The sequence below is a fragment of the Trachurus japonicus genome, chromosome 6, assembly GCF_045865225.1.
Source record: "Trachurus japonicus isolate A0001 chromosome 6, Traja_1.0".
In the NCBI taxonomy this organism is placed as follows: domain Eukaryota; kingdom Metazoa; phylum Chordata; class Actinopteri; order Carangiformes; family Carangidae; genus Trachurus; species Trachurus japonicus.
The window spans coordinates 5,131,370-5,146,665 of NC_140912.1; the positions used below are offsets into that span (position 1 = coordinate 5,131,370).

Here is a 15,296-nt window from a genome sequence, read left to right on the forward strand (position 1 = left end):
GGGGACGCTTAAAAGACGGGAGGAACTGTGACGTGAACACGAGCCAAATTTATGTGTACATGTTGAAGAGGGCAAACAGCTCCAGAGTATGTTTGTCAAAGCCCTTGGATGAGGCTGAAGGAATACTTGGCCGGCGTTCAGATGCTGGATCACTCGCTGTTAATAGACACAAGTTTTGATGCCGTTGCCAGTTTGTAGTTATTAAAAGATATGTGTTTAGACATGCAACAAAAACTGTGGCGCACAAAATATATATTTATATATACAGATGCAAATGATTTATCATCGAGGTGCTGTTAATTTAACCTATGGAGTCTCATTCAATAATTAATATCCATTGGCGCATGACCCTATATGCCAAACAGTAAACAGCGTGTCTCATAACTATGTATGAGATCTTGTAGTCAGCTAATATATAGCTGAAAGGCCCAGAGACAAGCCCTGGGTCTTAATAAATCAGCCATATCCGATGAACCCCCTAATTGTGATTTACAGCCTGCAAGCCGAGTGCTGCGATGGAAAAGAGACATGGCTTAGAGAGAGGATGGGTGTATGCTGGTCCAGCGGAGCAGCGAGCAGAAACGCAGCTTTCTAAAAAAGCGCTGCTCCTTTCCAGCAACTGTGAAATTCTTTGTGAGTCTCATGAGTGCTTTTGTCCAGATATGATACTTAACGCTATATAAAAATCAGAACAGCTGGATGAGTAACCATTACAGTCACAGTCCTGTCCAGCCATTTCTACATTCACCCCCCCCCTCTACTCCAGGTTCTCCTCTCAGACGTGTGTTTGTGTGTCGTACTGTGAGTGGTCAGTTAGTCGCTGCGATCGCTCACAGATTCTTCTCCTATTTACTCCAAAAGCTGTAACTGAAAACATGCGGGGTGCTGTTTGTGCGCCAGAATGTTTTTCTCATTAAAGAACCATCAGCGTCGGCCGTCTGATGAATCATTCCTACAATAGAGGGACTACTGTTGGAAATGCTACTGTGGTGTTTCAACTAAGTAAAAAGAAAAAAAAGTATTGATATGAAAGTTTAACTGTCTGATGCACAAATGCCAGACTCTCCACCCCCACCTGAGTTTTAAATATTTGCCCTAATTCAAGGTAAAGGACACTGGATGCCTTGTGTAGTATACAGAGACTCTGACCTCATTATCACCTCTCTATACTCAAAGCTGTGATAGTGTGTGTGTGTGTGTGTGTGTGTATGTGCTTTTACATGCTTTTTACATATACTCCCTTATGGAAGCATGAGTTATTCACTGTCGTAACCTCCTCCTTCTCAGCCACCGCTGTGAACTGGCCTGAGATCTGCCTCTTCAGTCCTTCTGTTTACTGAGCATAGGCCTCTTGTCCGTGGTTATCAGATACATCTTATCAGCTAACACATAACTGTTTCAAATCACACAGCCTGTTTCCCATAATACACACACATACAGTTAAACACGCTGGTGTACTATGCGCTATAACGTCTGGCTTCGACGAGAGCAAGGGACAAGCCGTGGAAAGGATTAGCCTGGATTGTGACAGCTCGACATGCCGAGGGACACTGACATGCCTCCCACCGCCGAGCAGGACAACTGCTGCTCAACTGCTGCTTCAGCATTTACCTCCCATTTAGTACTGTAGACTCTCTTAAAGATTTGGAGTTCAGCGGTAGACAGAGCTGCAGTTGTGATGTTATATCATCATTAAAACAAACCAGGATGTGACAGTAAATGAAGACAAATGTGTGTTGAATTTACAATTTTAAAAACTTTTTACTGCTCTAGCTACAGAAATAATGTTGCATTGCAAAAAGCAAAAAAGAAAAAAAAAACACAACATTAAAAATAGCAAAAGGAATAAATAACATTGGTTATCAAAAAGCAGTACTAAAAATTTGACTGCCTCTTGATCTAATTTTGTTGTGGTACTCTAACTGTAAAACCATCTGGGCAAGAGTGTCACACAAACTCGTGATGTGTAAAAAATGTAATTACATTCCTACACATCACCACTCCCCCCCCCCCCTGACATTTTTGTATATGTGGCAGAGTTATACACTGCCAAAATGAGGGGAAATTAAATCTTGTGTTCTGAGCACAGATGACTTGTGAGAACCATCTGCACACATTACGCATTCAGGCTGGTCAATAATTGAATCAAAATATGTTGTTTATTGACCGACCAAAAGTAGCATGCCTCTGAATAATGCAGCCGTTTCATGCTAACAAAGCTGAGGAAATCCTCAAAGCTCTTTCTCAGATAGGGAGCGAAGTTCATTGTCAGAGGATAGAGAGGCAACTGGGATTACAATGGGGGCATCCAGTGAAACAACTTGTCAGTCCTAATCTGGGATTAGCAGGCTTTTGCGCCTCCTGGGCGTTCTAAAAGCCACCTGTTTGGATGCTCCTGCAGATGATGTTACACCCTAGAGCTTCTTGTTTGACTTTAATTCTTTTGTTTAAAAAAAATAAGACAATAAGATTTAGTTTTTCCATCATAGAAATGGTTTTTAAATGCAGATCTGTTTAAATTTCCTATATCAGATATGTGCTTTCACTGATTCAGTTTTTCTGGTCCTTGCAGGGTTGGGCTTTGTTGTCCACCATGTCTCAACCTTCAGTACATTCCTGTACATTAGCTGCATTTTTGCACTGTAGTGATTTTGTTGTAACTTGAAATTGTGAATGATCTACTTTGTTTTATGTTTGTCAGCAAATCAGAAATGGAAATGAAGATCTAACATTTAGTATAACAGTTCCCTACTTTTTGTCAGAGTGATTTGGTCCCTCTGTGCCATCATATCATCTTAACTCAACATTCTCTGAATTATAAATGTGAAGCAGACATGGACAAATGTAGTGAATTAACAAAGCTGAAGAACAGCAAACATGGACGGATGATGATTGTTCTCAGCTGCGGTGAAGACCCATGAGTCCTGTAATGATTTATTGAAACTCACTTTTTTCTTTTTTTTTTTTTTTACCACTGCCAGCCTCAGGGCTAATGCAGTCACTCTGAAAAATGTGTGAGGGCAGCTGTCATTTTGCCACAGGCTTCTATCATGACTTTCTACTGTTGATTTCACCGTGAAATAGATTTCCAATGACACTTCTGAATCTTAACCCTTCGCTCTCATTCCTTAATCTTCTTAATCTCTTTGACATTTGCATAGTAAACATTTGCATTCTATCCTCCTTTCCTGTACAGTACCTTTACATTGTACTGTGTTATGTATTTTAAAATCATTTTATAAAAACATAAAATGATTTCTGTTCTGGAAAAGGGTAACCATAGTTTTGCCTCTTTTTTCTGAAGATAATAGGCTTTCCTCTTGTTTACAGCTTCTGTCAATATACGTTGGTGCAGCAAGGCTTAAAACTTGTGTAACAAGCTTATATGTGCATCACAGTGGCATTATGTTCATCCCCAAAGAGGTCAAAGCTTGGTGTGATAATTAGGATCGTAGCTTGAAGTGAGAGGACAGGTGGCAGTCTATACATTAACCTACCTCCTGTACGGTGTCAAATAAAGAGCACGGCACACTTTAAATGGGAACAGATCAGAGGTGGAAAGAGGTGAGGAGAAAGAGCAATAGTAGAGAGAAGAACAGCTTAGTGTTGTGTAGAGATTTTGAATGAAGAAAAAGATGCTTTTAACTGGATATGCAAAAGTCTCTGGTTTCTGCTGATGTGTCTCTGTTACCTACAGCAGCAAATGAGCCCATCAGTGTGAAGATACGTTATTTCTAAGTAGTCTAATTCTATACCTCTGGAAGGCATGGTCGGGTCGGACCACTGACCAAACCATACGAATAGATACATTACGCTGCTAAAAAAAAAAAAAAAAAAGCAAGTCCCGTCTTCTTTCTGACGTTTTTAAAACAAATCTACACGCGCCGGCCAGACAAACGGGGAAATGCAGTCTTCATTCCGGCAAAACACCACCGCTTTCGTCCACAGGGGCCGCCAAAATCAACACTAAATGAAAAGTCTGTACAGGGGCTTTAAGGCAAAGTTAAATATCAGTAATATTTTGAAAACTGAACCCCTGATTGGTTTAAGTATTGTTGTCAAAAATTACTGGAACAGTTGCTGGAGTACCTCAGGGCTCTTGTCTTGGTCCCCTTCTATTCTGTGCTACTCTGAATTCATATACTACAGCTGTGTTGAACAATTCCTCTGGTAGGCTATTCATTTTTATTGTCATGCCAGGTTTACATAGATGTCGAACTCTACTCCCACCAGAGATTAGCATTAAAGGGACAACGAGGAGTTTCTATTTGGTTATAAAAAAGTCTCACGTTAACGTGGATGAATCTACGCTACCCACACTTGTTAATGGCTCCATTTTCAATCAATATATAATTTTGTCTCTATCGTTATTTTGTTATTTTAATTAATGGTATGGTGGTAATGGTGGTGAAATGCTGGGCGAGCCGACCAGCGTTTCCTTACTTTCGGTTTCGCGGACGCTGCCCAGCGGGTCATGGGAATAACGCCGCCGAATCGTCGTTTATGGTCGGAACTACGACGGTATCTGATCGTCTTCGAGCCTCTTACTTTCATTGTTGATGAATGAAAACATTTTTGGCAAGATGGCCGTCTTGCGCCGGTCCAAGAATTTCACCATGCGTGCGGAGGCTCATGGGAAATGTAGTATGAAGACACTTCGCTTTCCAAAACTCCTCGTTGTCCCTTTAATGAAAAATAGTAAATGTAGTAGTATTAGGAAATGACATTATATTATGAAATCTATATTATTTTTAATAGCAAGTTAAGTCATCTTGGGATGTAACAGTTTTTTTTGTTTGTTTTTTTAGCTTTCAACATACAAAGCTGCTTCTGTCAATTCGTTATTTAAATGTATACAAAGCACAGTTGTCTGTCGGCTGTTCTATGGTGTTTATGTGTCAGCAGCATACCTACCTGGACAATGTGCTCCACTCTAAGGATTAAGAGACAAAATGTTCACACTGACCAGGTCTTCTAACTACTGTGGGCAGGACTTAGCAGACAAACAGTCCTTTTGAGCCATCAAGTGTTGACTTTGGTCTTCAATGGTTTCTTCAGCGGTTTACTCTGTATCGTTGCCATGAAGTAGATAAATGTATATGTGTACTGTATTTGTGTTAGCTCGGGGTGTGTTCCCATGCCAGGAAAAATAACAAGCACAAGGGAGGGTGTTGGTCAATAAGGCCGCTTCTGGATTTCTGGGGGTCTGTGGTTTTAGTCGGGCATCAGTCGAGGAACAGAGTGTGAACACAGAGACCAAGCATAGTGGTGTGTGTTTACGCCCACTGTACAAACGACGCATTCATCATTTTTTGAGTGCTTCATCATTGACTTTAATTGAGATTTTCCATCGGCAGGGCTAATGGAGACATCAGACCCTGTGTTTGCTCCAGGTGTGCATCTGATGACAGACAAAATCATTAAATAGCAAGTGTGTTCGTGTTGCGGATGATGAAAATGATGTTGGCACTAGATGAAGTGAATTTTCACAGATCCACTCATAAGGAGCATGTTGTTGTTTATTTATATCAAGCTTATTTCAAAATGTTTGATATGATATTATATCACTTATCTTACTCCAAGTCTTAACTTAGATTATAGGACAATGCAAAAGACCTTGTTAGTTAACTTCAAACATTTACTTGTTAAAGTTTGAACAGTTTGTTTTTCAATTATTGTCCCAAAAAAAATACTGTTATCTCAGAATATGTTTTAAATATGTTTTAAAATGATTTAATCTGGCAATTCATTTAAATGAAAGATGAATTATACATTCATATAAAAAAGGCACATATATGCAGTCCCGTTTTGCTTTTTGGATCTCACACAACATAATTGTGTAACAATTAACCTGACAGGTGAATGTCATATGATGAACATTCTTTGGCGCCAACACCCTGTGGGATCTAGGGCAATGTGGCTGCACCACTGACCCAGTGACTAACATGCTCTGTTAATATAGGCTACTGTTGTGCTGTGTCTGAACCTGCACCTCACAAGACATGAAAACTCGTCTGGTCCATAGACAGTGGCAATATTAATGGTTATATCATTGTTTATTGAACTTTACGATTGCAAGACAAAAATGCCAGACAGACAATTAATCTGAAATCAAAAATCTTGTAAAGCCAATCTTGCAATGCAAATGACCTTCTCATTAATGCACATCTGGTGCTAAATACTAAATTCTTTGGTTCGGATTAAATAAACTCTTGATGGATGTTTATGATGGAAAAATAAAATGTGACATGCATATACAGTAGTTCTTTTACAGGGAACTGCTTATGTAAGCAAATGGAGATTACAGCAGAAAAAGTACTAGAATTTAAGCAACAGTTTGACTTTAGATTGAAATGACTGAGTTCAGTAAGAGTTAGTTCAGTCATGCTCTGTACCCTGTCTGAAAGCCCATCCCCCTTAACTACTTTGTGCTATATATTTTCAGATGAGGTAAATACATAGAGCTCCTCGGTGTAGCGTACTGATGGTCACACAATAAGCTGTATTTACCTGAGAACAGTGAAAGGATTTGGTTGTGACGGCTGATTGATGTACACCTTTTTCTGACCTGACCATCTCACACGACATCCGCCCTCCTCTTACCTCCCTTCATTGTTCCACTTAAGTCATGAAAAGGTCAGAGAATACCCTCAGTTGCGCACGATAAGAACCTACAGCCCTGTAATGCAGCAGCGACTTGTTGGTTAAAGAGCTACAGAGCTGTCTCTGGTGTTGAAATCCATGTTAATGGGCTGGAATTTAGGAAAACAAAACTGCTTTTCTTGCCATTACAGCAGTGACGCAATGGGCCGGTTTGGGGGTAACTGGTGCTGCTACTGAACGTGTCTATTTTGGGCAAAAGAGCTGGGACAAGGGAATCTCTGGGAGAAAACAGGGAAGCGTGTGTGTGTGCTCACATTCCACATATCTGACCTATGACAGTGCCCTCTGTTTGCAGCGCTGCATGATGATCTAATGAGAGTCCAGACAGACCCAAGATTTAGGAGCTGGGAGAGCTGTTCTCACATAAGGCCAATTCTCCAATTGCTGTTTTTTTTTAAACATTTATTTATCCAGGGAAACTAACTGAGCACACATGTTCTTTTTAGCAACGCCCTGCTGCTCATTCACACCTGCGAGCTGCCCAGTGCAACCACAGACACCTACTGATACAGCAGCATCAGTCACATCTCAGAGAAGTGGAGGCAACTTGATAAATGCAGTGAAGTTGCATCATGGGAGGTGTACTGTTTTTTTTAAATTAAAGCTCTGAAAGACTGAGATTTTCTCAGCCTCTGATGCATCATATTCAGAGATGGACACAGTACTCGACCCCATGATTATTATTGATTATTATTATTATACATGATTAGTATTTTTCACATCAATGAATTACTATAATTCTTTCTAAATGAATTTAAGGAGCTTTTAACTCTTGTTTCTGAGAATGAACTCTTTGAAAGCAGCTGCACTGATGTGCTGCTTTTAGGGGTTAGGGTTTCCTTCTTTGACAAACACAGCTTGTGTCCAATAGTATTTTAGAAAAAAAAAAGAGCAGACCTGAAAGTAACGAGTACTTTTCAGCCTTCCTAGAAATGAACTCGAGTAAAAGTAAAAATATTTGTCTTGGAAATGTATTCAAGTAAGAGTAATAAGTACCAAAGAAATCTAATACTCAAGTAAAGTACAAATCATCTGGATATGTACTTAAGTACAGTACTCAAGTAAATTTACTCCGTTACTGTCCACCACTGATCATATTTGACTTTATTTTGAGTCCCTTAAAGAGGAACTAAGCAGGATCTTTCCCGTGGCTATGCTACAGTTTTACCTTCATTAAAAAGCTGCAGAGTAATTGTGATAGTTAACTACATGACTTGTGACTTGTTATGAGTGAGAACGGAGGCTCTCTGCCTTCCACCTGGCGTCTCATGGCTGAAAACCAACCTTGTAACATCAGTGTAGTACCTGGTCGCCGCCCCGGTGTCCCAGCTCTCGTCTCTGCAGCACCAGGACACAAACACACTCTGTAACCTGCAACCTTTTGTTTATGACAGTTAAGACAACACAAATACACGTCGTAACATCGTTAAAGTTATATAACGTCATCCACCGCTCCATTGATTGATTTTTTGCCGGCTTCATTGCAAACAAATGCACATGGCCAGGTGGAGGGTTAGCAAAACAGAGGAAAAGATACCAGACTTGAATAGTTCCCCTTTAATGTAGCTCGAAACCACTGAAATATGGCCCTTTAAAGATAATTGTGGTTCACAATGTGTTGGATCTCATTTTGCCTGTCGTTTCAATCAGTTATCGCAACATTGTGCTCAAAACTCTATGGGAACATGATCAAAAGAAGTCTGACAAAAACAAACCCCTGCAAGTTTATTTTTGTCACAGTAAAATTATGACCCAAATTGTCAGCACCAGTTTAAAGTCTTACTTCCTGGTTAAATATTGACTTGTCATACTTTTCATTGTTTGGTTGCACTTGAGGGATTGCTGCTAACACTATGGGTCTGTTCATTTTCTAAGGAAAGCAATACTTAATGTCACGGCTAACGTAGTCACCTGGTTGTTTGTGGCTGTGGTGGAGGCACGAGGCTGCGTCACCAGATCCCAACAGTCACTGTGGTGAGTTCATTGTCATCGGTTCAGAGAGGAGTAACACAACTACAACAATGAAGTTGTAATCAAGTGTTCTGTTAGCGCTGTGCAGTTTTAAACATCCATACTGCTTATTTGTGAGGATGGAGCCAAGGCCAGCGGACACAGGGTGAGGGAGAGACAAACTTTACTTGGTGTGCATGTATTTTGACAGTAGGAGGACGCTGGAGAACCAAACTCAGGCCTATTAGGAACTGAACACAAAAACATCTTGAGAGTCAAGGATGCTGAACACTGCACCACTGTGGATCAAAGCTACCTCTAAAGAATGCCACCAACAATGTAATAGGTTTCAGTGGCCTAGCTTGTATTTCTACAGAGCTAACACAGAGCACCACACTGAGTTAAAGGGATAGTTCACCCAAAATTGAAATTTCATTATCTACTCACCCTCATGTGGACTAAGGGCTGTGAGAAGTTTCAGAGTCCTCTGTGGCTTCTCTGAGTTACAGGGGGTCTCGGCGTAGCAGTGCATGTCCATATAACAGTTGCAAATGGATACCAACTGTCTTTGTAACAAAAAGACACACCAAAAAACATCCAAATACCTCCATGCTGCTCGTATGTAATGTCCGTCTTGTATTGAAGCCCTGAAATGCGAAATTGTCCAAACAAGCTTGAAAAATAGACTTGTTTAATTTTTTTCGGGACAATTTCGCATTTCGGGGCTTCAATACAAGACGGACATTACATACGAGCAGCATGGAGGTATTTGGATGTTTTTTGGTGTGTCTTTTTGTTATGAAGACAGTTGGTATCCATTTGCAACCATTATATGGACATGCACTGCTATGCCGAGACCCTCTGTAACTCAGAGAAGCCACGGAGGACTCTGAAACTTCTCCCAGCCCTTTGTCGACATGAAGTTGAGTAGATAATGAGTGAAATTTCAATTTTGGGTGAACTATCACTTTAAACAGCCTCCCTTCGCTGTCTTTCACCGTATTTTCTGTCCAACAGACAAACAATTCCAAGGAAAGCCCTGGTTTTCTTTCTCCCTTCACATTCTCTGTCTCTCCTCCTCTGTGGTATTTCCCTCTTCCTCGGTTCTCTCCAGCTGGGACGGCTGGAGGTTTTACACCCAGTTGGTTGAGTCGGAGCGGAGGCCTTTGTCAGAGCCCTCCTCTCCTCTCCTCTCGCTCCACAAGTGGCAGAAGGGACCTGAGTTGTGAATGGAGCTTTGTGTACTGTTTTTCTAAGAGGGGGCCCTCTCTCCTGCTCTCATCTGTCTCAGGTCCCTCTCTCCGTCCGTCCACGCTCCACAATGCCTGATTATTTCTGCCAAATCGCCAGGTTCCAGGCCAGATCTGGACAACGCTTTCTTGCCAAAATCTGACCCCCAGTCTTGGTTTTCTTCCACTCACAAAGGGATTCTAAGTTGCTGTCCATGTTTTTGAAGGAGACTTTTCTATAGCTGTCCACCAGCAGCATTGTGCTGAATGTGTCTCCCTAAGATTTCTCACATTCAAAACAAGAATCTAAATGCTCAGTAAGTAACATTGCTGAACATACCTTAATCAAATGATTCATTATTTACAACAGGCATTTATATCTGGATGTTCTCAGCAGGCTATAGCTGAATGATCTTCCAGACTTCACACTTATAAAAACACTAAAACCTTTCAAAGGATGAAAAATCATAACTTTCTCCTCAACAGCTTGTGCTGTGTTCACTTATCAAGTAGGCCATCTCACCAGTATCACTTTCCAAGAAATATTTGAGACAGGAGAACAGCTTGAAGGGGAAAGAGTTGATGTTTTCCTAGATGTCTGACAATATAAAAAGGCTTTTGGAAAACCTCAAGGCAATGTGTGCGAGAAACGAATTTGTTATTCAGCTGTCAGGGTGTCATTATAGTCACGTTACTGTTTTACTGAGACGCGCTGGTTCGGAGAAACAAAAATCACTCGATTCCTTCCCGTGTCTCAGAAGGGAGGCAGCTGATGGCACGAGAGATGACATCACAAGAGACATTTGTTTTGACAAAATGCTTCAAAGTTTCAGAAATGAAACACAATAAACACTCAATCTATTAGGTATCTTTTTTCGTGCAGCATTAAAGGGGAACTATGCAAGCTGGGACACCGGGTCAGAGGCTCTGATCTTACAAGGTTGGTTTTCAGCCAAGAGACGAGTTACAAGTCATTTATTTAACCATCACAATTACTACGAAGCTGTTAAATTACTGTAAAAATGTAGCATAACTTGAAAATTGTGCATAGTTCCTCTTTAAGGGAAACTGTTGTGGTCGTTTGTGCAAAGGTAGTCCAGTCCTGTTGTGGTGGTGCTGACAGAGTATCTCTCCCCTTGGAGCTCAGGCAGACAATCTCAGTATCTACTTTTAAATCTCTTCTTAAAACTCACTTTTATCGATTGGCCTTCCTCTTTCCTGCTGTAATTTGATTGTATTGTACTCGCTTTTTAAATGTGAAGCACTTTGTAATTTTAATTTAGCTTTTTTTCTCTCGCTGCTATAGAAATAAAGTTATTATTATTCAGTCTCGTCTCAGGCTGATGGCAGCACACAGAGGAAATGGGGGAGATGTGACTTGATCTTGTTTATTATCGTTTTATTATTGATTTCTGATTTGTTTTTGTCTTAGTCCAAACTTATTTGCTATACTGAAAACATCTCTGCTCATCCTCAACCTAACAAATCTTAACTCAATCCAGATCATTCAATCAGGTTGGACCGTGGGTCCAGGTGGGCGGGGCTTCAGGCATGGCTGAAAGTGGTGACTGCTTTGTTGTGACATACAGAAACCCTGTTGGCTCAGTTTCTGACTGACTGAGGCTTTGACACTTTCCCATCTGCTTTTTTAATTAAAAAAAGACATTTAAATCATGGTTCTCACTATATAGGCTACATAATGGGGTACGTTAAACAGTGGAGAAACTGTTGTCTAATAATGAGTGCATGAAGTAAAGTGTTTTCTTGCACCAACCAATCACAAAAGGCCTTGTGACATGCTTACCAACAAACGGGGGTGGTGTTGCATGATGAAACCGTATCAGTGGCAGTGAGTTATGAGGCTGGGCATTCCTGGCCATGTGAGACACCAGTTCCAAGAAACCAAATCTTAAGCTCCCCTGTAAACACAGCAGCAGCAATATTGTCAGCTAAATATAGGCTCTTCTCTGTCTTCCCCCTCCCTTTGCTTCCCATCACTCTCTCATCACTCCAGTCTGGACTGCATGACTTGATTGGGGATCAGTGATTTGCTGTTGGATGTCTGGAGTCTTAAAATCTCATGTACTCATGCCACTGTGAAAAACAACGAAGGTCTGGAGGAATTCAAACCTCTGGCTGACAGCTGCCGCTATTTCAGCCGTTCAAATCAGGTGTGTGGGTGCAATGTGGCACTGGATTTATTATTTGTTTTTTATAACAAATGCAGACACAGAAGTTCTCCTTCATCATTTTGCTTGAATTCTGAAACCTGTGGGGCACCGACACAAGCTGCAAATGCAACACAGGCATGATAGTGGTGTCCCACTATTTCAGTGTGGTTCCCAACCTTTTTTGGCTCATGACCCCATTTTGAAATCACAAATTTCTGGCAACCCCGCGATCGTGTGCAGTCATGTGATCTGTGATATTTTTATATGCTGCATTTTATTTTAACTCGATTTATATTTGAGAAAGTGAAAGTATCGAATATAGTTGTTTCAGATTGTGTGTGGTGTTTTTTAATCATAATGTTAAAAAGAATAATGATTAGTTAAAAAAAATATATATATCTGATTTTATTTTTAATCAATGACTAGACATTTCAGGCGACACCATTTGAAATCCAGGCGACCCCACGCGGGTCCCGACCCCAAGGTTGAAAAACACTGCACTAGACTGTTCTTCTTTTCCTACAGAAAGGATACAATGGGTAATGGCCTGACCCATCCCAAGATCCATAGGAATATAAATGTAAATATTTGGTTTCAGCTCAGGTGCAGCAAATGGTACAAGTGTTATCTTACAGACCTTAAAAGTTCGAAAAGTTATGTGTTGTCAAGGTTGCTATGGGTTCCAAGAGCTGTAGGGACACAGTGGTAAAGCTTTGTTATTTCTGTTCAACTTTTGTGTGTCTAAAGGCTACAAAGTGCTGCACCCTTGTAGACCATGTCCCCTGATACAACCCCTCCATTTGGATTTGTAAAATTATTATCGAACTTGCACATTGGCTATAGACTCAGACATCAGCATTTTTTTTTTCTGGCTACCTGTTGAATAGAAGTTCTTTTTTTCTTCTTCACCAATTGCTAATATATGGCTGATATTTAGTTGCTGTGTTCCCAAGTTCATATTTTTTCACTAAAATGAGCTGCTGCATCTGGAAACGGCACTGATGACAGTCAACCATCAATGAGTGGCTTTACAAATGAAAACACTGAGCTGAAAGATGCTAAAATGATTCAGAAACCTGAGACAAACTGGGTGATAATCATTTGTGGATCATTTTTGTTAAATAGAGCAATATTAATTAAAGTACAAATTGATTAACTGATTATATGATATCAATTATAGTAGCAGATAGTGCTTAGAACGAGACAATGATCGAATAAGCTTCAGTCCCCTTATGGACAACTGCAAAGGTGAGAAACACAGTCATCCAGGGGTTCAGCTGTGATTATAATGATATAGAGGGAAACACTGGAAATGACCATAAATGAGAGAGGAAGGGATTCTGTCTGCACAGTAAAACAGAAAGTACAACAGATGGTTTTCAATCTACAGGAGGGGGTGATGTAGTTGCTATGGCGTACTATTAATGGTTCTGCAACATCCTCAGGTCACAGTGGAGCAAGTCTCAGCTTTCAGGCCACAACCTGATCCTGCCCTCCCCTGGTTTAAGCTGCAGTCTCACACAGGTAGTAAAAGACCCAACACATGACCCTCAAAACCACTTTCATTAAAAAAAAAAAGTCAAATTGTAGAATAGAATAGAATAAAATAGAAACTCTTTCATGTGTCACATCACAACTGATTCATTTTACATTCAGATGCACAAACGCCTTATTATGTGAGCAGCAATTAAAGGCCACACAGCTCGGGAACACACACACGTACACACACACACACACACACACACACACACACACTGAGTATTGACCTTCATTCATTCTCTCTATTGTACTCGTTTATGCATTTTCTCTTCATATTCATATTTTTCCTCTCTTTGTCTGCTTCACTGTGGCGCTTGGTTTCAGTCTGTTATCTCACTCTTTATCAACTCCAACTTGCTCTCAGGGCCACAGTGTGTGTGTGTGTGTGTGTGTGTGTGTGTGTGTGTGTGTGTGTGTGTGTGTAGGGGCATGCTCTTGACTGAGTGTCAGATTTATGTAGAAGGGCACCCAGGAGGCTGCATTTTTCAGAGATGGACAGCCTGCTCTGATTTACTGTGTGCTCACACTGAACCACCAATCTGTTTAACTTCATAGAAATTGTGTTTGCATATGTGTGTGTTGGTGGTGTGTGTGTGTGTGTGTGTGTGTGTGTGTTGGTGGTGTGTGTGTGTGTGTGTGTGTGTGTGTGTGTGTGTGTGTGTGTGTGTGTGTGTGTGTGTGTGACACGGGCAACATTCTGAGAGGAATTTTTCTTGTTCTGATTCCTCAAGTCAGACACTTTTTTTTTGTTTTTTTGGCTTTGTCATTTATCACCTTGTAATGTGGTGCAGGTGTGGATCTGCTTTCATAGAACTGCTGTTTGTGTATTATCACTTACAAGGACCAATTTACCTCCTAAGGACAGACAGTCCCTTGAAGTGGGCTTCTGTGTAGACTTAAAATAAGATTAAATGGGGCCAATGAGAGTCGTTGTAAGTGTAGTGTAACAAAGGGAAGTCATTACAGCAAACGATGTATTAGCCTAATGACGCTGCCAGCCTCAGGCTCACAGTACTCTAGAAACATTTTCCTACTGAATCTCAGCAGTTCAGCGTCTGAGGTGATGAGAGGCCTCGATGCTGCTCAGTAGATTAATAGATTAACCGCATGGCAGAATGTGCTTACTATGAGGGTGTGTGTGTGTGTGTGTGTGTGTGTGTGTGTTCATGTGTCATGCAGTTGTCATTTGTCAAGAATTAGTGCGTCTGTAAAACTATAAATGTGGGTAACACTTTACAATAAGGGTCCCACCCTTAATTAACGTTAGTTAGTACGTTATTAAGGATTAATTAACGGTTTACAGATATATAAACAATCATTATTATTTAGGATTAGGAAACACATTAATTAATGTAACCTATTAGTAAGCAGTTAATTAATGTTTACTACTCAAAGTTAGTTAATAAATTATTAAGTAATGATAAAAGTTGAATAATGTAATTAGTTATCATTATGTATGCATTACTCAGCATTAATTAACACATTAGTTTATATATTAATGCTTAATAATGTACTACCAATAAACGTTAATTAAGGGACCCTTATTTTAAAGTGTTACCTAAATGTGATATGTACTAGTGTCCCGTGTGTGTGAGCTGTAATTACAGTTCTTGGGTTGCCTTGGTGGCTCAGAACACATGTCGTCTAGACTGAGTCCTTACTGCACTAGTGCTAATAAACTACACAATTTAAAGATTGTTCATGTACAGTAACCTGGCTGCAGCTGAGAACAAGTGTTCAGACT

General features: G+C 40.4%; 1 protein-coding gene across 6 annotated transcripts in view; it reads left to right on the forward strand.

Moving 5' to 3' along the window:
- LOC146985436 (transcription factor SOX-6-like) overlaps positions 1-15,296 on the forward strand; it is a 119,120-nt gene that overhangs the window by 26,291 nt on the left and 77,533 nt on the right. The gene's annotated exons all lie outside the window — the stretch shown is intronic.